The 19,444-nt window shown below is 35.6% G+C and overlaps 1 protein-coding gene and 1 non-coding gene across 2 annotated transcripts in view; one reads left to right on the top strand and one right to left on the bottom strand.

Moving 5' to 3' along the window:
- Positions 1–1,935: 1,935 nt before the first annotated feature.
- The window catches only part of PNOC (prepronociceptin), a 261,811-nt gene continuing 244,302 nt past the window's right edge, over positions 1,936–19,444 (top strand). The window contains exon 1 of the mRNA XM_053708914.1: positions 1,936–1,977. The gene's annotated coding sequence lies outside the window, so the exon portion shown is untranslated. The remainder of the gene's footprint in view (positions 1,978–19,444) is intronic.
- On the bottom strand, positions 18,167–18,381 carry LOC128658528 (small nucleolar RNA U3). The gene has a single exon (XR_008402210.1). It is a non-coding gene; the product is annotated as a small nucleolar RNA U3 (small nucleolar RNA).

Below are 19,444 nucleotides of genomic sequence, written 5' to 3'. Positions count from 1 at the left end.
CCTATGGAAACATCAGTATGTATTTAGATATAAAAATATATGCAAGCACATATCTACAAAATACAAACTAGACCTATGTCTAGGGCAGCAATACATATTATATATATTTATAAAGTAGAAAACAGAATTCAATAAAAAACATCATTTATACTTGCCTGAGAAATTAATTTCTTGCATGGTGGCGAGAGTCCATGATCCGTTTCATATGGGAATACATTCTGTTTGTCTTTAGAGGTGATCACAGATAAGGAGCGCAGACGTTAAACGTACATTTTATATTGTAAGGTCGAGTTGCCATAGAAACTAAATTGATTTTCAAGAAATCTGACGTCGGATGGAAGCGTTAACACAACTTTAACTTACACCTACATAAAAAGAGTGACTGCACGCAAAGTGCAAAATATTTAAATAGAAATTTGGTTCTAAAATGGAGCCATAAACTACTTTTAGCTGTTAGCCACTTTGGTAGCTTATGGCTCAATGGAAGCGAGCCATAAGTGCGCAAACGCCTACTCACACCATAAATAAGATTCCAGTCATGGTATTAAAAATACATGGCATATAATTCAGTTATTTTATTTATGAAGTGAGCAGGCAATTTTATAATTATTTTATTTTGACTTTTAGGTTCCTTTAAGCCTCTGGTACCACCCCATGAATACTCAATAACTTTTAAGACCCAAATGATCTTATTATATTAAATATGCACCCTAAATAATCTTCCTTACATGTTTTGCATGCATTAAAAACCATTGGCTTTAAAAGATGCAAATCCTTAATTATTTTTTTTTAAATGTTAAATGTCAACTGCTTATATAGGTAATGAGTACCAATAAATTCTAATGCCAATGACAGAAAACAGCATATTTAGACCCCTTTGTTAATACCTTAGACTTTAAAAAGCAAATGAAATCATAGTAATTTTTATAGGTATGGAAAGATGAATTCTGATGAGTATAGGTGGTCTTTGAACCTGAAGAGAAACAATACCGGGTCACAACACTGCGCATGTTGCAGGCTAAACAATCGTATTTCCTTTTTTTGCAGTCAGCTAATTACAGAATAGACCAATTTCATTGTTCTATAAATGGTCTGTGAAATGTTATCTACAGTCCACACTTCTCTCAACTTGATAGAATGATATCCTGCAAGGCACCCAAAAGATCAGATTAAATTCTTAACCAAAAGAGCTTGCAATCTATGTTTATTGCATTAGATAAAGATCAACATTTTCTTGACCAAGGACAAAAGCGCAGTTAGTTGTTTATGCACACTACAATTTAGCACTGCACATTGAATTAAAAGGCCATACTTGCTACAATTTTACTAACTAGTGAGTGAGAAAAAAAAGACAATTTCTAATGTTTCATTGTAAATGAAAATCACTTTAATATAGGTAAAGACACTTTAATCTTAGCTGATGCTGCTTAGACATTTCTGTTTGTTCTGTGTATTCACATTCTGTCTTTATTCCCCCTATTCATTTCCGATTTTCTTTTTTTTTTATTATTAATTCTGCTTAGTACATTAACTGTTTTTGGAATTGGTGCATGAAGAATTAAGGCACTACTCTCTTGGGAAAGGGTCTGTGATCAGCCTAATTAATTGCTTGATGTTCTACTGAGGAACACAGCAAATAGCCTTTATATGACTTAATGTCGTCTCCTATTAACCAGTGACAAAAAAGGCACCACACCAGCTTCAACTCAGAATTTCTGTCTATATTACATAGTTCCATTAAAAGGTTTCTTGTGACGTAGATTTTTCTTAATGATAGCAAAAGGGTGTTTAGGTCTGTCCTGGTCTTCCTTTCTTTTTTAGTCTGTCAGTCAAGAAACACAAGGGGGTGGATACATCCTAGCAATATATGTGAGTGTGTGTGTGTGAGAAAGGTGGGGGAGCATGTGTGTATAAATATACCTCAGTGTACAGTGAGACAGTCACATATCAGAAGTCCTGCTACTGAAAACACTTGAGGTAGGCAATTGCTTTGCAATAAAATACTATGTTAAATGCACAAATACTGATTTGCAGATGTGTTTTCTTAACAATGCATGAGCTTGCGATATTTCAGGAGGGTAACTTGCCTTATCACATAACTTACAGTAGGAATATTCTTGTAGTGAATGTTTGCTTGTTTGTACTATGATAGGTTTTCTGATTTTATTAAACATATTCCAGATAGGTGAACAGTAAATGTTTTTCCTCTGAAGACACAAACATAGGTTTGTATTGTTTTGCAACATGTTAAATGTAAAGCTTTCTGTTTAATTTTTCTTCTTCTGTGGATAATCATGAAAATGTGTGTTGGGATGCAGATGGGGGGTTTAGAGTATATCATAAGATATTGTTTCACAACAAATTTGTTGAGGCACCCAGCAAAGTCAGCCGAGGATATTAGAGAGAATTATTGTATAGAGTTAAAAAATATGCAACATCTCTCATAAAACTTATGTTTGAGTTTAAACTCTGTTAATTGAATATTATCTATTTTGGAGCATAAACTCTGTTTAATTAATATTATTTTTTTTTAGCATAAACTCTTTTAATTGGATATTTTTACTTATATTTGAGCATAAGTAAATATCTTTCTTTATGGTATTTTTATTTCATATAAAAAGTGGTGAACCAAAATAAGAGATGCAGAGGAACACTGTTTTAAGAAGACTAATGAAATGTGATCTAAATACCAGAATAGCACATTTTTAATATTAATATAAAATAATTAGTCCACAAAATAATCTCAATATTTGAAATCACTTAAAAACTTTAACTTTCACATTTTAGTGGGGATAATAAACCTTGTTCACACACTAATGTGCAACAGTAGCTGATCTTATAACAGTTACAATAAGTATCACACTAGATAACTGTCTGATTTAATTACATATATTGTACTGTTTTATACCATTGTTCAGCTACCTAAATCTACAGTTAATGATTATTTAATATTATTTTGTTTCTCAGTCTCTATCATCTATCTATCTATCTATCTATCTATCTATCTATCTATCTATCTATCTATCTATCTATCATCTATCGATCTATCTATCTAGAGAGATATCATTTATCCATCTATCTATCCATACACACACATACACATTTATATAACCTTTTACTGTTAAATAAATTTAAGTTGTTTTTGAGTTATATAAAAGACTTATTTTAATATATATATATATATATATATATATATATATATATATATACATAAATATATATAATAAACATATGTGTGTATTAAACACAGACACATCTAAAAATATGTTGTTTTTGTCTCATATCATAGAATTACATATTTTAATATGATATAAATAATATACATATATTTAGCATGTTGATGTATATAAATATATAAGTGTTATGAGTGTCGGTGTGTACATATATATATATATATATATATATATATATATATATATATATATAAATATACATATACACACACATGCACACTCTCACACACACAAACACACACACACATATATATATATATATATATATATATATATATATATATGGTGTACAGGCATACCTCGTTTCATTGAGCTTTGCTTTATTGCGCTTCACAGTTATTGCTCCTTTTTTTTTACAAATTAAAGGTTTGTGGCAATCCTGTGTCAAGTAAGTGTATCGGCACCATTTTTCCAACATATATACACATATTATAAACACATAAATACACAAATAAACACACCACCAGAAAAAAGATTATGACTCACAGATGATGGTTAGCATTTTTTTTAGCAATTAAGTATTTTTTAATGAAGGTATTTACATTGTTTCTTTAGTCATAATGTTATTGCACACTTAAAAGACAACCGTATTGAGTAAAAATAACTTTTATATGCATTTGGGAAACAAAGAAATTTGTGTGACTCACTTTATTGCTATATTCGCTTTATTACGGTGGTCTGGAACCAAACCCGCAATATCTCTGAGGTACGCCTGTGAATAAAATTCAAAGAAAAAGATATCAGATGTTCAAAAAATTACCATTTTATATTTATGCTTAGATTGTGAGTTCTCTGATTGTTTGGTGAACTGTCTCTCTCTAGTTTGTATACTGGATACATACACAGAAGATTTTTTAGTATACATTTGTAAATCTATATGTCTATAATGTGGTGTGTCTGTATATATATATATATATATATATATATATAAATAAATATATATTTGTATACACAAACACATACTCACAAACACCTCTATGTACGTATCCAGTAAGTGTATAGACCAAAGAGAGGAGGTGAACCAGTAAACTATATCTGACTGGTCTGTATACATACAGTTTTGTGTAAATGCAAATACATCTAATAGTACCATGTCTGGTACACTATAAGGATTTTTCCCCATAAATATATAATGAGGCGTACCTCAGAGATATTGAGGGTTTGGTTCCACTATCTTGAATTGTTTGACTGAAAATGATGTTTTAAAGATTCCCGCATTCAGACAAGTGCTACACCAGTGCTGTGTTATTCTTGAAACAAAGGCGAGACACATGAAGAGATTTTAATGGGAAGTCTGCAGGAGAGAAGTGAGGGCAGCTTGCGAGGACCCCTAGCAGTTCTTGTTCTTTGCCTCTTGTCTAATGTATAGATTCCACATCTGTGTGTGCACAGATAACACCTCAACTCGCTTTCAGCTAACGATCGCTCATTACAGTGCTTAGAACACTAACAAATGTTCCTCATTCAGAGTCCTATGTTGGGAAGCAGAAGATAAAGTCAAAGCTTTCAGTGGTATAAGACAAGTGCAAGGCACGTGGCTTGTAAACACTTTCTGTTGAGATGCAAATGTTATGGCACTGTTTGTCTCTGCTCAGCTGAAGCGAAGCGGCAGTCAGCAATAGATGGTGGGAGAGGGCATTTAACTCTTTATCTGCAATGTGTTGTGTCGCAGCAACCTGTTTTGGATGACAAGGGGTTTATTTTTCATCTTTCAGAGACCTGATCACAGGATGTATTAAAATTTCAAAGAATTTCCTAGTGATAAAAATCTCTCCAATTTCTATGTTGCACCGTTGAATGACTTCACTAATCTATAGAGCTATTTCACACTTTAGTGAATCAGCTCCACATGATAAGGTAGATAATGTAGTGGCGTATGTTTGCAGTGAAGACTTCCATGCTGTGCACTAAAAGTAAAAGGCTGCATGTCTACTTAGGTGCAATCTACAGAAACGCTCAGATACATTTTAGAGGAGAGAATGCCGATTTGTGGTGTTTTGTAGCCTTGTAACATTTCCTTTTTTTATCAGCTGTTAGAGTTTTATCCAGTTATACTACAGTGCCCAATGGGTATTTGCTATCTATATACTGTATCAGAGCTATGGAGCACTATAAATAATCACTTACTGTCACTAATGATGTGTTAGATACATGGTGCATGACTGCTGTCTGTTACCTCTAATGTGAGTCATTATGTGTGATCAATAACAATTTCTGCCACTACTGGTGTAGTTGAACCATGGTAAACTGTCAGAAGTATTAGCTGCCACAGCAAGTGTAGTTAACCCATAGTGCACTATCAGTAGTATGTGCTGCCACTGCAGGTGTATTTAACCCATAGTGCACTATCAGTATTATATGCTTCCACTGCTTGTGTATTTAACCCATAGGGCACTATCAGTAGTATGTGCTGCCACTGCAGGTGTATTTAACCCATAGGGCACTATCAGTAGTATATGCTGCCACTGCTTGTGTATTTAACCCATAGTGCACTATCAGTAGTACATGTTGCCACAACTTGTGTGTTTAACCCATAGTGCACTATCAGTAGTATGTGCTGCCACTGCAGGTGTATTTAACCCATAGTGCACTATCAGTATTATATGCTGCCACTGCTTGTGTATTTAACCCATAGTGCACTATCAATATTATATGCTGCCACTGCTTGTGTATTTAACCCATAGTGAACTATCAGTAGTATGTGCTGCCACTGCTTGTGTATTTAGCCCATAGTGAACTTTCAGTATTATATGCTGCCACTACTTGTGTATTTAACCCATAGTGCACTATCAGTATTATATGCTGCCACTGCAAGTGTATTTAACCCATAGTGCACTATCAGTAGTATGTGCTGCCACTGCAGGTGTATTTAACCCATAGAGCACTATAAGTATTATATGCTACCACAGCCTGCATATTTAACCCATAGTGAACTATCAGTAGTATATGCTGCCACTGCAGGTGTATTTAACCCATAGAGCACTATCAGTATTATATGCTACCACAGCCTGCATATTTAACCCATAGTGAACTATCAGTAGTATATGCTGCCACTGCAGGTCTATTTAACCCATAGTGCAGTATCAGTATTATATGCTGCCACTACCTGTGTATTTAACCCATAGTGACCTATCAGTAGTATGTGCTGCCACTGCAGGTGTATTTAACCCATAGTGCACTATCAGTATTATATGCTGCCACTACCTGTGTATTTAACCCATAGTGACCTATCAGTAGTATGTGCTGCCACTGCAGGTGTATTTAACCCATAGTGCACTATCAGTAGTATATGCTGCCACTGCAGGTATATTTAACCCATAGTGCACTATTAGTATTATATGCTGCCACTACCTGTGTATTTAACCCATAGTGAACTATCAGTAGTATGTGCTGCCACTGCTTGTGTATTTAACCCATAATGAACTATCAGTAGTATGTGCTGCCACTACTTGTGTATTTAACCCATAGTGCACTATCAGTATTCTATGCTGCCACTGCTTGTGTATTTAACCCATAGTGCACTATCAGTAGTATGTGCTGCCACTGCTTGTGTATTTAACCCATAGTGAACTATCAGTAGTATTTGCATCCACTACTTGTGTATTTAATCCATAGTTTACTATCAGTAGTATGTGCTGCCACTACTTGTGTATTTAACCCATAGGGCACTATCAGTACTATATGCTGCCACTGCTTGTGTATTTAACCCATAGTGAACTAAAAGTAGTATGTGCTGCCACTACTTGTGTATTTAACCCATCGTGAACTATCAGTATTATATGCTGCCACTGCTTGTGTATTTAACCCATAGTGAACTATCAGTAGTATGTTTGCTAAACTTGAGGGGAGTTGACACCCACCTCAACAAGAATACACATATAGCACTCCTGAGTTCTGTCACATAAATAGTATCAATCAATATAACTATTCACAATATACTACTGTCCACTAAGGCAAATGGGTCAGGATAGATAGACGTGAGGAAATGCACATTAAAATATAACTTTTATTCATACTACGTTAAAAACTGTACATCAACATAAACATGACACACGATTTAAAACTACGGATAGGGGGGGCATGGATCTGCGTGTCAGTCAGATAAAGATTAATAGTAGTGATAAGTAATACCACAGGTATAGCAAGCTAATGTTCAAATCTCTTCAGAGAATTAATTGTGACTATTGCTATACATACTGGTAAACAGCTAATACTCCTAATTGTGTTAGAATGAATTTCAGTTGCTGGTGTGTGGTTCAGACAATGATGCACACGAAATTGGTGTAATAGATATCCATGTATATATATGAGAATATACTCTAGTCCACTACATTAATATCAGCACCATTAATTAAGTGCTATGAGTTGATGGTTCTTATACCAGAGAGATACATTCCTTGCTACTTGTTGGATATCAGGTCTGTATGGAGTGTCTGCACTCAATGTGCTGCATAGTATGAGAACAAAATCATTAATGATTAAAGTTAGCTCTATTTTCGACTTTTGCAGCCGGTGTGCTGCTTATTATGTAGACCTTTTGGTTATTATAATAAGTTTGATTATACTTGGTGGGAGGTGAATTATAGGTTTTGCCTTCGTGATGCCATTGGACCCTCTTCTCTTGTTCTCATATCAGTAGTATGTGCTGCCGCTGCTTGTGTGTTTAAACCATAGCGCACTATCAGTAGTATGTGCTACCGCTGCTTGTGTGTTTAAACCATAGTGCACTATCAGAATTATATGCTGCCATTTCTTGTGTATTTAACCCATAGTGCACTATCAGTAGTATGTGCTGCCACTGCAGGTGTATTTAACCCATAGAGCATTATAATTATTATATGCTGCCACTGCTTGTGTATTTAACCCATAGTGAACTATCAGTAGTATGTGCTGCCGCTGCTTGTGTATTTAAACCATAGCGCACTATCAGTAGTATGTGCTACCGCTGCTTGTGTGTTTAAACCATAGTGCACTATCAGAATTATATGCTGCCATTTCTTGTGTATTTAACCCATAGTGCACTATCAGTATTATATGCTTCCACTGCTTGTGTATTTAACCCATAGGGCACTATCAGTAGTATGTGCTGCCACTGCAGGTGTATTTAACCCATAGGGCACTATCAGTAGTATATGCTGCCACTGCTTGTGCATTTAACCCATAGTGCACTATCAGTAGTACATGTTGCCACAACTTGTGTGTTTAACCCATAGTGCACTATCAGTAGTATGTGCTGCCACTGCAGGTGTATTTAACCCATAGTGCACTATCAGTATTATATGCTGCCACTGCTTGTGTATTTAACCCATAGTGCACTATCAATATTATATGCTGCCACTGCTTGTGTATTTAACCCATAGTGAACTATCAGTAGTATGTGCTGCCACTGCTTGTGTATTTAGCCCATAGTGAACTTTCAGTATTATATGCTGCCACTACTTGTGTATTTAACCCATAGTGCACTATCAGTATTATATGCTGCCACTGCAAGTGTATTTAACCCATAGTGCACTATCAGTAGTATGTGCTGCCACTGCAGGTGTATTTAACCCATAGAGCACTATAAGTATTATATGCTACCACAGCCTGCATATTTAACCCATAGTGAACTATCAGTAGTATATGCTGCCACTGCAGGTGTATTTAACCCATAGAGCACTATCAGGATTATATGCTACCACAGCCTGCATATTTAACCCATAGTGAACTATCAGTAGTATATGCTGCCACTGCAGGTCTATTTAACCCATAGTGCACTATCAGTATTATATGCTGCCACTACCTGTGTATTTAACCCATAGTGACCTATCAGTAGTATGTGCTGCCACTGCAGGTGTATTTAACCCATAGTGCACTATCAGTATTATATGCTGCCACTACCTGTGTATTTAACCCATAGTGACCTATCAGTAGTATGTGCTGCCACTGCAGGTGTATTTAACCCATAGTGCACTATCAGTAGTATATGCTGCCACTGCAGGTATATTTAACCCATAGTGCACTATTAGTATTATATGCTGCCACTACCTGTGTATTTAACCCATAGTGAACTATCAGTAGTATGTGCTGCCACTGCTTGTGTATTTAACCCATAATGAACTATCAGTAGTATGTGCTGCCACTACTTGTGTATTTAACCCATAGTGCACTATCAGTATTCTATGCTGCCACTGCTTGTGTATTTAACCCATAGTGCACTATCAGTAGTATGTGCTGCCACTGCTTGTGTATTTAACCCATAGTGAACTATCAGTAGTATTTGCATCCACTACTTGTGTATTTAATCCATAGTTTACTATCAGTAGTATGTGCTGCCACTACTTGTGTATTTAACCCATAGGGCACTATCAGTACTATATGCTGCCACTGCTTGTGTATTTAACCCATAGTGAACTAAAAGTAGTATGTGCTGCCACTACTTGTGTATTTAACCCATCGTGAACTATCAGTATTATATGCTGCCACTGCTTGTGTATTTAACCCATAGTGAACTATCAGTAGTATGTTTGCTAAACTTGAGGGGAGTTGACACCCACCTCAACAAGAATACACATATAGCACTCCTGAGTTCTGTCACATAAATAGTATCAATCAATATAACTATTCACAATATACTACTGTCCACTAAGGCAAATGGGTCAGGATAGATAGACGTGAGGAAATGCACATTAAAATATAACTTTTATTCATACTACGTTAAAAACTGTACATCAACATAAACATGACACACGATTTAAAACTACGGATAGGGGGGGGCATGGATCTGCGTGTCAGTCAGATAAAGATTAATAGTAGTGATAAGTAATACCACAGGTATAGCAAGCTAATGTTCAAATCTCTTCAGAGAATTAATTGTGACTATTGCTATACATACTGGTAAACAGCTAATACTCCTAATTGTGTTAGAATGAATTTCAGTTGCTGGTGTGTGGTTCAGACAATGATGCACACGAAATTGGTGTAATAGATATCCATGTATATATATGAGAATATACTCTAGTCCACTACATTAATATCAGCACCATTAATTAAGTGCTATGAGTTGATGGTTCTTATACCAGAGAGATACATTCCTTGCTACTTGTTGGATATCAGGTCTGTATGGAGTGTCTGCACTCAATGTGCTGCATAGTATGAGAACAAAATCATTAATGATTAAAGTTAGCTCTATTTTCGACTTTTGCAGCCGGTGTGCTGCTTATTATGTAGACCTTTTGGTTATTATAATAAGTTTGATTATACTTGGTGGGAGGTGAATTATAGGTTTTGCCTTCGTGATGCCATTGGACCCTCTTCTCTTGTTCTCATATCAGTAGTATGTGCTGCCGCTGCTTGTGTGTTTAAACCATAGCGCACTATCAGTAGTATGTGCTACCGCTGCTTGTGTGTTTAAACCATAGTGCACTATCAGAATTATATGCTGCCATTTCTTGTGTATTTAACCCATAGTGCACTATCAGTAGTATGTGCTGCCACTGCAGGTGTATTTAACCCATAGAGCATTATAATTATTATATGCTGCCACTGCTTGTGTATTTAACCCATAGTGAACTATCAGTATTATATGCTGCCACTGCTTGTGTATTTAACCCATAGTGAACTATCAGTAGTATGTGCTGCCGCTGCTTGTGTATTTAAACCATAGCGCACTATCAGTAGTATGTGCTACCGCTGCTTGTGTGTTTAAACCATAGTGCACTATCAGAATTATATGCTGCCATTTCTTGTGTATTTAACCCATAGTGCACTATCAGTAGTATGTGCTGCCACTGCAGGTGTATTTAACCCATAGAGCATTATAATTTTATATGCTGCCACTGCTTGTGTATTTAACCCATAGTGAACTATCAGTAGTATGTGCTGCCGCTGCTTGTGTGTTTAAACCATAGCGCACTATCAGTAGTATGTGCTGCCACTGCAGGTGTATTTAACCCATAGAGCATTATAATTTTATATGCTGCCACTGCTTGTGTATTTAACCCATAGTGAACTATCAGTATTATATGCTGCCACTGCTTGTGTATTTAACCCATAGTGAACTATCAGTAGTATGTGCTGCCGCTGCTTGTGTGTTTAAACCATAGCGCACTATCAGTAGTATGTGCTACCGCTGCTTGTGTGTTTAAACCATAGTGCACTATCAGAATTATATGCTGCCATTTCTTGTGTATTTAACCCATAGTGCACTATCAGTAGTATGTGCTGCCACTGCAGGTGTATTTAACCCATAGAGCATTATAATTATTATATGCTGCCACTGCTTGTGTATTTAACCCATAGTGAACTATCAGTAGTATGTGCTGCCACTGCTTGTGTATTTAACCCATAGTGAACTATCAGTAGTATGTGCTGCCGCTGCTTGTGTGTTTAAACCATAGCGCACTATCAGTAGTATGTGCTACCGCTGCTTGTGTGTTTAAACCATAGTGCACTATCAGAATTATATGCTGCCATTTCTTGTGTATTTAACCCATAGTGCACTATCAGTAGTATGTGCTGCCACTGCAGGTGTATTTAACCCATAGAGCATTATAATTATTATATGCTGCCACTGCTTGTGTATTTAACCCATAGTGAACTATCAGTATTATATGCTGCCACTGCTTGTGTATTTAACCCATAGTGAACTATCAGTAGTATGTGCTGCCGCTGCTTGTGTATTTAAACCATAGCGCACTATCAGTAGTATGTGCTACCGCTGCTTGTGTGTTTAAACCATAGTGCACTATCAGAATTATATGCTGCCATTTCTTGTGTATTTAACCCATAGTGCACTATCAGTAGTATGTGCTGCCACTGCAGGTGTATTTAACCCATAGAGCATTATAATTATTATATGCTGCCACTGCTTGTGTATTTAACCCATAGTGAACTATCAGTAGTATGTGCTGCCGCTGCTTGTGTGTTTAACCCATAGCACACTATCAGTATTATATGCTGCCGCCGCTTGTGTGTTTAACCCGTAGTACACTATCAGTATTATATGCTGCCGACGCTTGTGTGTTTAACCCATAGTGAATTATCAGTAGTATGTGCTGCCACTGCTTGTGTATTTAACCCATAGTGCACTATCAGTATTATATGCTGCTGCTTGTGTGTTTAAACCATGATACATCATCAGCAGTGTTTGCAGCCACTACTTTTATATTCAAACCATAATACCCTGTCAGCAGTAATTGCTGCCACTACTTTTATATTTGAACCATAGTACACTGTCAGCAGTATTTGCTGCTTCCAGTACTGGTGTGTTTGAACCATGGTACACTGTCAGAAAAATTAGCTTCCACTGCTAGTGTATTTGAACCATGGTACACTGTCAGCAGTATTTGCTGCCACTGCTTTTATATTCGAACCATAGTACACTGTCAGCAGTATTTTCTGCCAGTACTGGTGTGTTTGAACCATGGTACACTGTCAGAAAAATTTGCTTCCACTGTTAGTGTATTTGAACCATGGTTCATTATCAGTAATATGTGCTGCCACTCTTCCTGCATTTGATCTTTGTGGGAGTAAGTTTTGCTGCCACCACTGGTGTATTTGAGCCACTAAACGCTCAATTAACTAAACATTCCCTATATTTTTCTCTTCCCCTTTCTTCATTTTTCATTTATGTTTCAATGCACATTATTTAGGTTCTTTTCTTGTCTCCATCTTACTATGTCTATTTTTAATACCTTTTTAACTTTGTCCTTGTTTATTTTTTTTCCCTTCTTTATCTCCCTCCTCTTTCTATCAAGCTCCTTTCCTCAGTTGTTTCATTTATTAGTTAAGTTTCATCTTTTCCCCCCACTTATTTTAACACATTTCCTGTATTTTCTTTTACTTTTTCCTCACCTATAGTTCCCCAAATTACTGTTTTATTATTCTCCCTGAATCGTTTGTCTTCCTTATTTTAAACATTTATAGCTCTCTGTCTCTCTTTATTTACAATAAAACAATTCCTTGGTACAATTTGTGACTAAAAATGATTAGAATAATTTATTTCTTGGTCACTAAAAATACATATTTAATATAAAGCTTATTGGTTTTTTTTATTGGTTTTTTAAATTTGGGTCCCTTGGCCTAAGCAAGCAAGGCACTTGCCTAGGGATACAGATTGGGAAGAGGCAGCACTTTTTTGTGGCTATGCTTGTAAGAAGCATACATTTCTTTTAAAAGTAGTATATATAGGTATTACAGTTTAGCAGTAGCTCTGAACCTTTCCTTTATTCAGCTAGCTATTGCCTTTAGTTGTGCTGGCTTTTAGCATCTAGTAATTCTTGTGTTTGGGGAAGTATGGTTTCTAGAAAACTGAGTTTGTTTGTTTTTTACATATATTGCAGCAATAGATAGATGTGTGTGTGTGTGTTATGTGTGTGTGTCTGTGACCGAGTGTCTGTGTGTGTACATATTTCATCTTGGAAATGAGGGGTGGAGGAATCACATTACTGCCTGACTAAAAAATATTATGACACAAAAAAGGCATAAAACATGGTGGCATATTATAGGGAGGCAGCAGAATTGTGAGTTCCTAGGGCAACACAAAACCTAAGTATGGCACTGACTGGTTGAGTAAAACAGGTGTATTGTAGAGATACACTTGCTTAGTGTTTCCTTAAACAATCATATGTCAATTTTATTGCATGTCAAATGACAGATATAGATATTGTATAAGTCAATTTAAAAATTTCAGTATAATATTACTTTGGTGTTATTAATGCACAGATCCACTCTTTTACATACATGTTGAGTTTATGTTTATAAAAGAAATGTTACACGCTGTAGTTTTTTTTAAACAAAAGTGTAGTCTATTTACAGTACATAGCTCCATTTAAAGAAACTGGTGGTCCAGCGGATGCAGATTATTGGATGCATGTGTGATGGCAGAATAAAACACATAGCATAAGTGAAACAAATAAAATGTTGTAAAAAATATTCCCATTTACATTTGTCAAAAAGACTCTTTGTAGGTTTTTCTCTCTCCCCAAGTTTAATACATTTATGTGATCTCAGAGCATACAGAGACTGACTGACTGATGACTGATGAAAGCAAGAACATGTAGGGTGGGTATACACCAAACAGCTTATGATCTAACATCAGCACTTTGGATTAATAAAGTGTGCAGATTTCTAAGTCGATTTACCCTACAAAAAGACATAGCTTTTTTAAAACACACATAAATGGGAAAACTCCTTAAAGTATTTTAGGGGCTAAGTAGCTCTGGCAATATATTTACACCACAACACGCTTTTAACGGGTCATGAAACCCAAGCATTTTCTTTGACAAATCAGATAGAATACACAATTTTGATCAACTTTCCAATTTACTTCTATTATCTAATTCGCTTTGTTCTCTTGGGATCTTTTGTTGAAAAGAATACCTAATTAGGCTCAGGAGCTGAGAGCTAGCTGCTTATTGGTAGCTGCACATATATAACCAGACACTGCTGATTCTTCAATAAAGGATGCCAAGAGAATGAAGCAAAATTGATAATAGGAATAAATTGGAAAGTTGTTTAAAATCGTATGCATTGTTTTACAGAGGAGAGGGATGTATATATTTGAAATAAGGATAGAAATGTGGATTAGCAGCACTGAGTGCCATAAAGGTTTTTTTTAAAAATAATTTGAAAGAGGTGAGGTTCCAATACTTTAAGAAACCTTTTTTTTTAGAATATTTTTTTTTTAAACTTGTCAATAATTTCACAATTATGACAACCTTTATCTGTCTTTTGTCCCTCAACTTTTTTTTTCCATTTATACATTATCTAATTATGTATGTTATATATACTTTTAAAATCAAAGGTGATTCATATTTTTTCATTTACATTAATTAAAATGTCTTGTATATATCAAGTTGTATGTATTTAATTGTATTTAATTGTAGGAAAGCAAGAGGCTTCAATGCACCATTAATCAGTTTAAAGTTATGAGATGCAGCAATTGGAGCAAAACATATATTAATAAGTGAAAAAGTTTATACATTTATGACATTGTACTGTTAATGATATCACAATTTAGATACATTTATATTAAACTGCAGCTGGATAAGAAGTAGGCTTGTTGCTAGGTATTCGCTGTCAAAGACTCAGCATCCTACATACACAAGCAGTTTTGAGTGTCTTGGGATCCTACACTATATGAGCAAAGAAACAACTTAAAGTGCTTAAATGGCCAATAAAGTGTTTTTTTATTTTATCTAAGAGCACATTTACAGTGCATTACAATTTTATGGATTTTATTTTTAAAACATGGGAGTTCCTGTGCTAAAAAAGTACTTTTTGTTATTATGAACGAGGGTCATGTAACCCTACAATATATGAACCATGAGCAATTTGATCATGGGATGAGTTGTGCACAAACATGTATTTCCGGATAGTTTCAAAATCAGATTAAAAGTCTTTAACGTTTCATGCAAAAAAAACATGTTAAATGTTCTTTCATGTGTGATTTAAAAAAAGAAAATGTTTTTAATTACCTTTAAACCTTTCTGGTATGTTCATAGATCCTGTATTTAGTAGAGGGGCATTTAGACAGACTTTGTGGCTGGCAGAAGTAAGACAAACCTAAAATCAATTAGATCTGAAATGAATCCTATTAAGCTTGGTTTGATATGATACAAATAGAAGTTGCTAGTTTATGTTTAAATGTGAAAGAAAATACTTTTGGAAAATACATTAAATAATTTGACAAAACTGATAAAATGTTAAATAGAAAATAAAAAGCGCAGAAAGATTTTGTATTAATTTAATTTGATTTGAATAAATTAAATAAAAGTGATTTTCAGTCACAGGAGCTCTACTGAAATATGATAATAAATCCAGGGGTCTCCTCTGGACCATATACACTCACTGGCCACTTTATTAGGTACACCTTGCTAGTACCAGGTTGGACCCCCTTTTGCCTTCAGAACTGCCTTCATTCTTTGTGGCATAGATTCAACAAGGTGGTGGAAACATTCCTCGGAGATTGCTGACCATGTCCATCCCTTTATGACTACATTGTACCCATCTTCTGATGGCTACTTCCAGCAGGATAATGCACTATATGACAAAGCTCAAATGGTTTCTTGAACATGACAATGAGTTCACTGTACTCCAATGGCCTCCACAGTCACCACATCTCAATCCAGTAGAGCACCTTTGGGATGTGGTGGAACAGGAGATTCGCATCATGAATGTGCAGCCAACAAATATGCAGCAACTGCGTGATGCTATCATGTCAATATGGACCAAAATCTCTGAGGAATATTTCCAACACCTTGTTAAATCTATGCCATGAAGAATTAAGGCAGTTCTGAAGGCAAAAGTGGGCTTCACCAAAAAAACTGAAGTCACGTCACTACAGATAAATTCCTTACATGTTTTGTGGGTCTTTTCTTGAATCCCTCTCTATCCTCACTGGGGTTATATGTATTGCTCTCAGTTAGTAGTTGATAGATAGAGCTACTTTAAACATATAGGGCTGGATTACAAGTGAGACACTATTTTAAATTTGCCCGTTTACAGGCGCACATTAAATAACCAGCCATTACAAGTGGCTGGTTATTGCGACGCTAAGCACAATTAACCAGACCTCAGGACAGTACATGAACATGAAATATAAATATGAGAAATTTATAAAAAAAACTGCACAAAGCAGTTATAAGGGGTTAAAGTGAGGGGATGTGGGGTGCTAGAAAAAAATGACACCTAAAGTGCCTTTATATGGAGGTCAATGGGGGACTGTGTTTTCACTATAAATATATATGTATATATTTTTATTTACATACATATTTATGTGTTAGTATGTGTAACACATATAAACACAAATATATACTGTATTCATATAAGCATATACATATATATTTATAGAGAATATATACGTGTTGTACTAGGCAGTTTGCCGGCATGAAAACGAGGCTCCCATTGGAACCTATGTCATGTGTGCTTTGATTTCGGGAATGTGAACGCGACATTGCATTTGCACCGCACCTGTAATACCAGCGCACTTTTACATGTGATGGTATTGCTGAGTGGAGCACAAATATCACGCTTGCGTAAGTGCAATATTGCTCTCCACTCATAATCTAGTCCATAGTATTTTTAGGTTTATGTCAATCTATATTTTTTTTAAAATAAACAGATAGTTTATATTTTGAACTATGTAGCAGTCATCTAAAATAATCTTTTTTGGAATAAGGTTAACATATTTGTGTATAATCAATATTTTACATATGTATAGGAACAAACAGCACAAATTTGAAGATTATTTTAAATATTCAAAGATATTACGTTGTAGAATTATTCTTTGATATTCAGCTGAAATCTTTCATATAAAAGTAATAGGTTGTATTATTTAGCTTGCGGTATCACAGAAAAGCTGCTAAATCTATTGCTTTATTAAGACCATTGGGTTCTCTGGTGTTTAATAAATGTATCCAAAAAGTTTCCCTTTTATGGAGTTCTAATAACCTGTTAGTAGTTTTTTAGTCTTTGCTGGTATTTGCTCAATGGCTTTTAAGGTGAATTTGTTTGGATTTTTATTATGAAACTTTTCAAAGTGGGCTTCAATGCCATATTCAGTCTCCTCCTATACTTCTAATGTGTTCAAGAATGCAGGATTTTAAAATTCTCTTTGTGCGCCCTGCCGCACTACTTCTTTTTTCAAATGTGCTTTGTTCTCTTGGTATCCCTTGCTGAAAAATAATACGCACATATCCTACACTAGTGGGAGCTAGCTGCCGATTGCTGCCTGCACACATTTGTCTCTTGTGATTGTCTCTTGTGATTGGCTAACTAGATGTGTTCAGCTAGATGCCAGTAGTGCAAAGGATAACAAGATAATGAAGCAAATTTGTTAACAGAAGTAATTTGGTAAGTAAAATTGTGTGTTTTATCCAAATCATGAAATAATTTTTGGGGGATTCTTGTCCCTTTAATTTGTCCCCAATGACCCTTTTTTTTTTTTTTTGACCAGTCAGCTTGTGTTTCCTCTATTCATGTCTTCGCAATGAAGACAAGAACGATCATCAAAAGCAAGCAGCCACTGTTTAACACAGAACTGAACGTTCGCTTCATGCTCAGAAGTAAACACTACACCTCTTCCTCGTGGTTAGCGAGTTCAGACACTTTCGAGCACATTTCTCCAGTCACAAACTATAGAAATGATCCCTTAAAGTATAGTCTTCCAATGATCCATGAGTATTTAAATGGTTACAGATAGTTAATTTACCTTATTTCAGCTGATTTTGACTGTGGTATCCCTACCTATACTGAAAGTTTATATACTTAAGTATTAGTCAAATAAAAGCTGTGTAAATAAAGCCAGCAGAAGAGATTACACTCTCTCTCACTTAGGAGAGATACTGTAAGTAATAGATGTTAATTTGTAATTGTTTTCTCTAAGTATCAGGCTTTGCTATACAGAGAGAGATAATACAAAGAAACATGTGTGTGTATAGAAGTAATAAAATAAGGATACCTGATTGTGAGGGCAATCTGGCTGCGACATCTGTTACCCCATTGATGGCTAGGGTTGATTCGGCTGATCTGGTTGGCTAGGCGGATGTCCCCTTCCTCCCTCACTGCTCCATATGCGTCCCTCCTGAAGCTGTGCGTTCGGTCACAGAGGATGGCCACTCCCGGTAGAGATACATGGATCTTCGGTCCAAGGGTATACGAATAGCTGCGCTCCCCTGCTAGAACCTTCAAACAAGCTCAACGGGTCCCTTTGAAGGAGAAACGTAGGGTAGTCAAGCTCCAAAGCTGCACATCCAAGTTAGGCGTTGCATGTGGCAGTAGGCCTTTCTTTAAAAAATAAAAATAATTAAAAAAAAAAAAAAAAAAAAAAGGATACCTAATTCCCCTGCAAGCTCAACACATTTAGTGGGTTGTGGTTTCAAAGAACAAATCAACTATTGCATATACAATTTTTCTCATACATTTTATACTCTCCAGCTGGTATAACAAGTCTTTGGACGAACATTAAAGGAAAAACTATTTTACAGTACACTGTCCCTTTAAGGGTTAGTTTATCAAACCAAGAACAAGACAGTAATCTTGTAATTTATGGGAGGAAGGGCACATTTATCAAACTTCTGTTAGAAACTATATCTTCAATCTTGTGTCCTGACTTATTTAAAGTCTTCATTCATATCAAGGGCAAGATTACATATGTGGTGTTGCCCGCAAAAAGTCGGTGACACTGGTTTTTACGTGGTTTTCGTATCACATATACAGTGCCGCATATA

The sequence above is a fragment of the Bombina bombina genome, chromosome 4 (genome assembly GCF_027579735.1).
Source record: "Bombina bombina isolate aBomBom1 chromosome 4, aBomBom1.pri, whole genome shotgun sequence".
NCBI lineage: Eukaryota > Metazoa > Chordata > Amphibia > Anura > Bombinatoridae > Bombina > Bombina bombina.
The sequence above is the reverse complement of the archived record's forward strand: the minus strand, read 5'-3'. Positions and strand labels throughout refer to the sequence as shown.